The sequence below is a fragment of the Solanum stenotomum genome, chromosome 3, assembly GCF_019186545.1.
Source record: "Solanum stenotomum isolate F172 chromosome 3, ASM1918654v1, whole genome shotgun sequence".
In the NCBI taxonomy this organism is placed as follows: domain Eukaryota; kingdom Viridiplantae; phylum Streptophyta; class Magnoliopsida; order Solanales; family Solanaceae; genus Solanum; species Solanum stenotomum.
In genome coordinates this window covers 31217682-31227216 of record NC_064284.1, presented here as the reverse complement: position 1 = coordinate 31227216, position 9535 = coordinate 31217682, and the positions used below count along the sequence as shown (strand labels likewise).

Sequence of the window (9535 nt, the reverse complement as noted above, 5' to 3'; positions counted from 1 at the left end):
AAATGAAAAAATATTGAAAGCATTGTGCAAATTTTTAGGAGGAAATAGTCATTTTATCCCAAATGAATATCCTACCTTTCCCAAAACCTACATTACAAGTCAATGACAAGTCCTATTTGATCTCATTTTTGGTGTTCTCTCATTAGTGGATACCTACATAAGGGTCAAGCATATAGTATCTCAATCTCAGGCATTGAACATCTTTTTGAGTGTGAGTGACTTCTAAAATGTCTTAAGATCAGAACATTTCTATTATGTGTTAAGTAGGACTTCATTTGTTGTGAGGGCACTTGAAGCATGAGGATATGAATAATTCTAATCCCTTAATTTATGCAAGAGGAACTGATCTTGTAAATACTTAAATATGTTTGAGATACCATTTGAAAATATATGGATTACTCAGAGTTGACTCATATTTGTTTGAATGTAGTTGAAAGTGATTCATATGTATCATACTAATTGTTGGTACCAACTAAAGTCAAAACATTGTTAGCCATGAACAAATTTATTTCTCAAATGATGTCTTTTGTAGGAAAAATCAAGAAAAAGAAAAGTAAATTTTTGATTTATTATGAACTACGTTTGACCTAATTCTCATTATACAAGATACGTATGCAGTCCTTCAATGGAATCGGTCTCACAAAATAAAATTTATATCCTTGTAAGATCATAATTGGATCATTTTTTATATTAAAAAAATCAAAAAATAATGATAAATTAAAAAGAGTTTCAAAGTTCCTTTGTTTCAGAAACCGGGGAATATATTTATATGTTTTTTTTAAAAAAAAAAAAACACTCTCATTTTTAGGGAACAAGCACCCTAGTTGCATTTTAACCTTGGAACAAATACCCTATCATCTTTCATTTCTAGGGAACAAGCACGGTAGTTACGTTTTGACCTTGGGTAGAAAATACCCTAGAGATATCATCTTTTATTTCTAGGGAACAAACCCCCTAATTACATCGATGTCTTGCATTTTTCTTTTGGTAAAAGTATTTCTCATTTATGCTAATAGCTTAAATGATATTTTTCTGATGTAAACTGGGAAAGATAATATTGTGGTTATTCTATTTGATGATTCAGTTAAGCGAAATAAGTAATGAAGTTAGTGTAGCAAGACCCTCCTGGATAATGGGACTAGCAAGACCCTCCTACATAATGGATTTAGATTAGCATGACCCTCTTGGATAATGAGACTAGGAGGACCCTCCTGAATAATGGGACGTAGCATTAGTAGGACCCTCCAACATAATAGGATTAGCAGAACCCTCCTACATAATGAGACTTAGTTTAGCAGGACCCTCCTACATAATGAGACTTAGTTTAGCAGGACCCTCCTACATAATGGATTTAGATTAGCAGGACCCTCCTACATAATGGGATTAGCAAGACCCTCATATATAATGGGATTAGCAGGACCCTCCTACATAATGAGATTTAGATTAGCAGGACCCTCCTATATAATGAGATTTAGCTTAGCAGTACCCTCCTACATAATGTGATTTAGTTTAGTAGGACCCTCCTACATAATGGGATTAGATTAGCAGGATCCTCCTACATAATGTGATTTAGTTTAGCAGGACCCTCCTGGACAATCAAAATTAGATTAGCAGGACCCTCCTGGACAATGGGATTAGCAGGACCCTCCTACTTAATGGGATTTAGTCATTTTCTCCTAGGATAAACACTTCCTAGTCTGAGATTGTTATTTTTTATTTTCTCCTAAGATAAACACTTTCTAGTCTGAGACCTTTATTTTTATTTTCTCCTAGGATAAACACTTCCTAGTCTGAGTTTGCTTTTTTTTAATTTACATTTGCTAATAACTCACAAAATTTTTCCAGTGAAAACTAGGGCAAAAATTTTGTTTATTTCTTTGTTTGTGATGGTTTTCAAGTTTCTTCAAGCGAAATATGGATTTGAAAATCAAGAACAAAGTTTCAACTCTTTTCAAAATGATCAATCCCATGATAGCCATAATCAGCTTCTTCAATGCATATAGCAGTCTAACCTCATGACACCTGATTCTATTCAGCTTCTGATCAAGAAAACATGCAGTCATTCAAAAGCATTTTTTCAAATTGTCATTTTGAAGAGTCTAAAAACTCACTCCAAGTGGCAAGTTAAGCATCGATCTCAAATTCAAGACTCAAGTGAAGACTCAAGAGAAGCTACATGGATAGGAGCTTGTACTTTTATTTTCCTTTTGACTATTAGCTTTCATTTTTTTATGTAAGGATAAGAGCCGCGACATGGAGCCTCGATGGAACCTCATTTAACTGCCAACTCATCACCTCATCTCCTTGAACTACACATGACATGATTCCCTTATAACCCCGAATATATAGGATTTCCAAAACCAAGACTCGGTCGCACAAATTTTTCCTTCAAATACAAGTCCGGTCAAAATTTGTCCCGTTATCTACTTCTTTGTTTGAAAACTCTTCGTGTTTCCAGTCAAAAAAGGGCAAACTGTAGACACATAATTTTTGACCGAACTTAAGTTTACCACCATTTTTAGAGCTTAAATATTTTATAAATCTAAATTAAATATTTTGATTTTTATCTTATTTTATTAAGTTTATTTTAAAAGATTTGAAAATAACAAAAATAGAGTCACACTTTAAGGTACATTTTTTTTAATTTATCCAAAATTTTAGTAAATAAATGTGTGATTTTAATATTTTCTTAATTATATTTTTTGATCTAGCTATTTAATTTTTCAATATTTTTATTAATTCCAAATAATTAGTTAATATTATTATTATATTTTTATTAACAACAAAAAATAAAAACTTACCCATCTCCCATTACCCCACTTACCCACTACCCCACCTACACCACTACACATCCACACACACGACACACACTACTACTACTCCTATATTACATACATAACAATCAGAAAAAAATAAGCGGAAAAAAAAGAAGGCAGAACACAGCAACACGAAAGGAAAAAGAAAACAAGATCAAAAACATTTTTTCTTCCAAATACAAAGACACCCACCTACACCACCAATTACACTACTATAACACACCGAAGCAACACGTTCAATTTGTAAAAAGTGAGGTCGAGGTTCGCTTTTGTGGTTTCGAGTTCGTGGTTCCTTTTTAGGATTGTTTCCTTTTCGTAAATTGAATTTTCACAAGAGGTACCGTTTAATTTTTATTGTATATTTTGATTATTATGATTATATAATACTTGATTTCAATGTTATGAAGTTTGCTCGAAATTTAGGTGTGTTTAATTTTGACACAATAATATTGAAATATTTCCTATTTATTCTATTGTACATTATTTTGTATTTTGTACAATATGTCTAATAGTTTGTTTAGGTAACTTTATTAAAAATGTTTATTTTAGAAAAATTAAGAGATGAAGAGTTGCAAATTTTTACTTTTTATTTTAATTGTCTTTTGTCATAACTTGTAAGTAAACTAAAAATGTAAGTGCATCTATATCGAATTTGAATATGAGAAAATAATTTTTTGTTTGTTTAAGATTTTGATTTTTATTATTTAAATAGTATTCATGAATATAAACAGTAAAAAGTAATTTAATCATTAATAATACATTTAAGCTTTCTAGCAATAGGTAAACATTGGGATATACGACTTGTTAAAAATATGTGTTTCAATTAAGAATGTGGTTACACATCTTTTTTTGAGACATTAAAAATAAACTCAAGGATGCGGTGATGCACCTTGTCTAATAATATACAATTAACTTTTATTAATTTAAAGTAGAGACTTGCAAAAAAAATAAATTATTAACTGTGAAACAAAGAAGAAAGTTATGTCTCTAAATGTCAAGACCAAGAATGCGGTTACGCATCTAGGTCGAAACCAAATAAAAGTTCAACAAATAAAAAATGCGAGCAAATCATGGCCTATAAAAATATATCCAAAAAATAGTTAAAATAAGTATAAGTCAATAAAAGCGACAGTGCTAGAACCACGGGATTCGAGGGATGTCTAATACCTTCCCCTCGGTTAACAGAATTCCTTACCCAAATTTCTAATTCGCAGACCAAATAAAAAGTCATTTTCTTTTGATTAGGGATTAAACAAAAAGGTAACTTGGAATACCATAACTCAATTTCAAGTGGCGACTCCGAAAAACAAATAGAATAATCCCCGATCAATACCGTCACATAAATTGGAAAAATCCTTTCGCCGTGCGAAAAAGGGGTGTGACAGGCGCCAACCCTTAAACTACTGGCCAGTGTTTGGAGTGCACCTATGGTGCGGTGCGCCAGTCCCCACACTACTGGACAGTAGTTCTGGCACTATGGTGGTGCACCGCCCCACCCCTGTACCCTCAAATTTGACGAATTCTCTTACTCAATTTCAAGTCTTAACTCATCTAGAATCAAATGATTTCTTCCAAACTCTCTTGGAATCATAAACCCAACACAAATTAAATGAAAACCCACTCAAAACTACCAAGAGACATCATTCAATCGCAAGACCCTCACCTGAAGAACTCAAAATCTCCATTGTTAAAGAATGGGGCTAAAACTCAAGAACTTCTCAAGAATCTCTATATAGACAATCTCATGGACGAATCATGAATGAAATTACATGATTGACGTGAGGGCGAACAAAACCAACACTTTGAAAAGCTTACATACCTCAAAAGAATCCTTGTTCTTGGCGAAATTCTTCAATTCTTGGATGAACGTTTGAAAACCCTCTTTTCCTCTTCTTATAACTTAGCCCTAAAAGTCTAAGTATTTAGGAATGTGGAAAAGTGGTCTAAATAAGATTAGACCGTTAAATTGGGTGTGAAAAATGTTTTAGGCTTAGTGGGGTAAGGAAAATACCAAAATACCATTTCCCTTAAACGAATGAAAACCTTAGCTAGATAGACTTCAGTCAAATTTCCATAACTTTTTACTCGGAGCTTGGAGTTTAGCAAACTTGGTGGTGTTGGAAAGATGACTCAAAGACCTTTGATTTGATACCTCATGGTCCACCTAACTCTTTATGTGCTAAAAAATATGGTCATTTGAAGTTGACCCAAAACTAAAAACTGATAGAAGTCTGCGGTGTTACACCAAAGGTCCTTAAAACTAAAATTGATGCTCCAGAGCTAATGAAACATCAAAATTGCATGTCGAGGTTGTTTGCACAAAGGTTTGACTGAACTCAAAAATCTAATATTTAGAAACTCCAAAATACATGAAAACTTGCATAAACACCTAACGAACATTCTGGTGATTGAACTATATGTCCCAGCAAGTAAAAAATGGCTTGAGACTACTGTAGGAAAACTCTAAATGCTGAAAGTACTAGAAAATAGGAAAAATAACATGGAGGGTCATCACAACATCCACTACTGAAAGAAGTTTGTCTATAAAGTCAAGGAACAAAAGAAATCTTTAAGGCTCAAAAGATGAAGGTACTTGGTCCGCATTCTCCACCAAACTTCCAAACACCCTCTAGGATCGAACAACACAAATGAGTCAGTGATTTTAGACTCATTTTATGCTTCTAATTTACCAAAGTTATGTTCATTATGCCAAATTATATCCTTTCCTAACAAAAATGTATTAGAATTTCAGCTAGGAGAGAATAAGGATGATATTGAGCTAAAAGAGTGCAAAAGAAGTCAAATACATAAAGCATATGCAGAAGGCAATATTGAGGATCGCCTAAGTTGATTCAGTGCATTGCTAAATGGAAAAGATATCGTGTATCATTACAATTCTCAATCCCCAAAGTCCATCTCAGCTTGGCAATGAAAAGGAAAATTTGACCATCGTCGAACTCATTCGGCGAAGATAGCCGAGATCACCAAAAGTAACAGGTGTCTGAAGGATAACTCAACTTGGTAAAGCCAGATTGGTGATAGCAACAACAATTTGGCATATCACCGACCAAATTGGTGATTCTGACTTTGCTCACTCATTGGACCAGAAGAGCAATTTTATGTACAATTTTTGTAAACGTATAAATAGCTCTCTCAAGAGAGAGAAAAAGTAACTTTTTTACCATTCTAAATTATTGAGTACTCTCTACAAAACCCTTTCTATTGAGGAATAACTTGTACTTGAAGATTTGAGAGAACTTTCTTGACATTGAAGGTCTGGAAGATTTAATTCTTAGGATTTCGATTCAAGTAACAACAATAAGTGATTATTTCAGTATAATTCTCTTGCCTTTTTATTATGATTAGCTAATCTCCCTATTCATAGAGGTGTGCAATGTATGAATGATTAGTTGACAATTGGGTGTTGTTTAATTTCTTATTAAATATTGATTTGATTTGGGTTCAGTTGTCTCTTTATGTTTTCATCTATAATTTGATATCGCAAGCTCTTGTTTACTTTAAATGTCTAATGTTGTTTGTGATAAATCATTAGAGTGAAAAGGAAATGTTGATAATGACTCGATTAACTTCATTTGACAGTTGAACCTTAAAATAGTTTTGCTGAATTAAAGTCTTTAATTTATATTTATGCTAAACATGTTGGGGTTTGATAAAAATATACATGATTTTTGATGGTTGATTGATAAATATTTATCATTACCTTGAATTAGGCTTACCCATTGATAATCAATTGATTTTAGCAATTAGAAATACCCACTTCCAAAACTATAATCCAAAAGCACACTCCTAAGAGTCCTCAATTACTTGTGATAAATCCCTATTTTAAGCTTTGTGATTGAGAACATGTTTCAAACTATTAAGCGTTTCAATTTCGTGTTCTAATTGTTACTCACTCCCCACCCCCTTACTTACATGCATAAATATATCTATGTAATAATTTCTAGTGAAATCTCATACATTATAACGAGAATTATATTCATCCATTTCCGGTGGAATCGACCCCAACTCTTTGTTGAGTTTTATGTTGCATACAATCATCTGCACATTACAATACATGTGTGTAATTGAACATTATTAAAAATTGTGCCATTGTCGGAGAATGGTGCATATAAATTCTCATATTAAAATATTTTGTTGAATTAATCTTTTTTCGCTATTTACTCTTACTTTTTTTTTCTTATTTTGTTGAATCAATAGGTGAAAATATGAGTTCTCAATGGATTGATTCTACCAGCTAGGATGAGCAATTTTCTGATGAAGATCAATTGAGAGATGCGGATCGAGCTAGTGCCATATGTTTGCCCACCAAACTATGGAAAATGTCGTCTTTCAGGTCACTAGCCCTATGCTATATTTGCCTCAAATAAAAGGACTCTATGGAAGGAAAAATCATGAGGATCCACACAATCATCGCAAAAAATCTATTGATGTATGTGATCCTTTCACTTTTGAAAACATTGCTTGTAGAGGAAGAAACCTAAGAGTTGAGTCACTCTAAGCTTGAAATTCAGATTTTGTCAATAAAATTAGCTTGATATGGAGATTTCCTACATGGTATTTTCTCTATCTCTTCTCTTATGAGTAGTTCAATCTTTAGCTAGGGTTGTGTGTGCTAGATGGTAGTGTAAAACTCTGAATGGATATTGATTGCTCGGTTCTAAAATTGATTGTATGACATAGATTATTGAATAAAATTTTATTCATCATTTACATATGAAATATTGAATGAACGTTAAGTTTTAGCGCGTTTAGATTCATAATTGAATGTTTTGGTATACGTTTCACAATAATGGGATCATATGATACAGGGATACAATGGGTCGTTTGGTATAAAAGAAATAACTGATAATAATTTTGAGATAAATGTAGAAATATTTTATAAAAAATCTCATGAGATAAAGAGGTGAAAAGGGAAAAAAAATTAAAATGTCAGAAGTGGGATTTGAACCCACGCCCTCTTACGAAGACCAAAACTTGAGTCTGGCGCTTTAGACCACTCGGCCATCCTGACCTTATTGTCATTATTTCTGTGAGTAATATATTTGTATTAACAATCAACAGAAAAGTATGTTGGAGACAAAACTTGAAAAAAATTCTTGGAGAATATCAAAAAATGTACCACAAACAAATGGATCTGGAAGCTACCGTTTCCACCAAGAATTATCGACTTCTTATGGGTAACTTGTCATCAGTGCCTCCCCACGGTGTCATATCTGCATCGAATTGGCATATCCACATCTGTTGTTTGCTTCCAGTTCAATAACATAGGTGAAATTATACCACATCTCCTGCTTTTCTGCCCAACCTCTATTCCATTTTGGCCTTCATCCTCTTGTATTGTCCATATATGCTCATAATACATTGCCTCTCACTTGGATACCTTCTCTGATACGTTCTATTTCATCCATGACATTCCCTCATGTTCCTCCTTCTATGATGCTTGGCTTTGGATTTTGGTCATTACGGGAAAATTGTAATAATAATTTCTATAATAATAATTTCAACATTTCTTATCACAAAGCGACTATAGTAAGAATAATAGAATTTTACATCAATAAATTCATATATGCATTACTTGTAGAGGAAAAAACCTTAGATTTGCATCACTCCAAGCTTGAAATTTAGATTTTATCAATTAAATTAGCTTGAAATAGAGATTTCCTACATGGATATTGTCTTTGTTTCTTCTTTGATGAGCAACTAAATTCTTAGATAGGGGTGTGTGTTCTAGATGGGGGTACAAAACTTTGAATGGGTATTGATTTCTAGGTTCTAAAATTGATGACATGGATCTATTGTTGTCTTGAACCATTAATCTAAAATCAATGGTTGCAAACATTGATTGAGCTCTCTAATACAACATTTGACTTGAGAAAGCAAAATGAATTTGGGTAAGACTCAATAGTGAGTACTTGTTGAAATTACTCCATGGGTTTGAGGCAGGGATGGGACAATCCAAGTAATTTCTCATTTAATAATATGAGCTAGAGATAGTCTATCTACTCAAGCAATATTTGGTATTTAATTAGAAAGGGTCTTGGAGTTTGAGATAATCCAAAGGACATACATTTGATAGTTTGAGAGAATATCGAATATAGCCTAGACCAAACATTATTTATGTACCAATCGATTTTGTTGCAATTAATTTTTGCACATTCAAGTTGAAACCTCAATCATTATGTACACTCCTTTAGTCTTTTCCAAACTTGGTAGATCATATTTGCGTTAATTCCCTATTTTGTTACTTGATATTCATTAATTTTGGTTGTTACGAAACCCCACTTTTTTTATATATACTACTCCACCTATAAATATAATTACATTTTTCCATCTCCTACTAAGTTTCTTTCAACGAATTGAGCAAATAGCTCTTTTTCTTTCTCCATAAAAAAGAGTCAAAACACTTCTTTTTATTGTCTTCTTTCTCATTTGAAAATAAAAAATTGAAAGGGAAGATTTTTTTTTTTTTATGAATTTTAATGGAGAATCTACCAGAGTCACCATTTTCAAAACCTACATTGGTATCATCGTTATCATTGCCATCGTTGTGCAACATTTCTTCTTCTCTTTCTTTTCCTTTGGGTGCACAACAATGTTTTGTTGATTTAGATGGTCTCACTCCAAACCAATTGGTGTTACTACTCCACGATGGTAAACTTCGTGGAGAGGTCATGTATAAACTCATCAAGGTACATGAT

The 9535-nt window shown here is 32.7% G+C and overlaps 1 non-coding gene across 1 annotated transcript; it reads right to left on the bottom strand.

Annotated features, from left to right (window-relative positions):
- Window positions 1-7764: 7764 nt before the first annotated feature.
- On the bottom strand, window positions 7765-7848 carry TRNAL-CAA (transfer RNA leucine (anticodon CAA)). The gene has a single exon. It is a non-coding gene; the product is annotated as a tRNA-Leu (tRNA).
- Between the last annotated feature and the right edge of the window lie 1687 nt (window positions 7849-9535).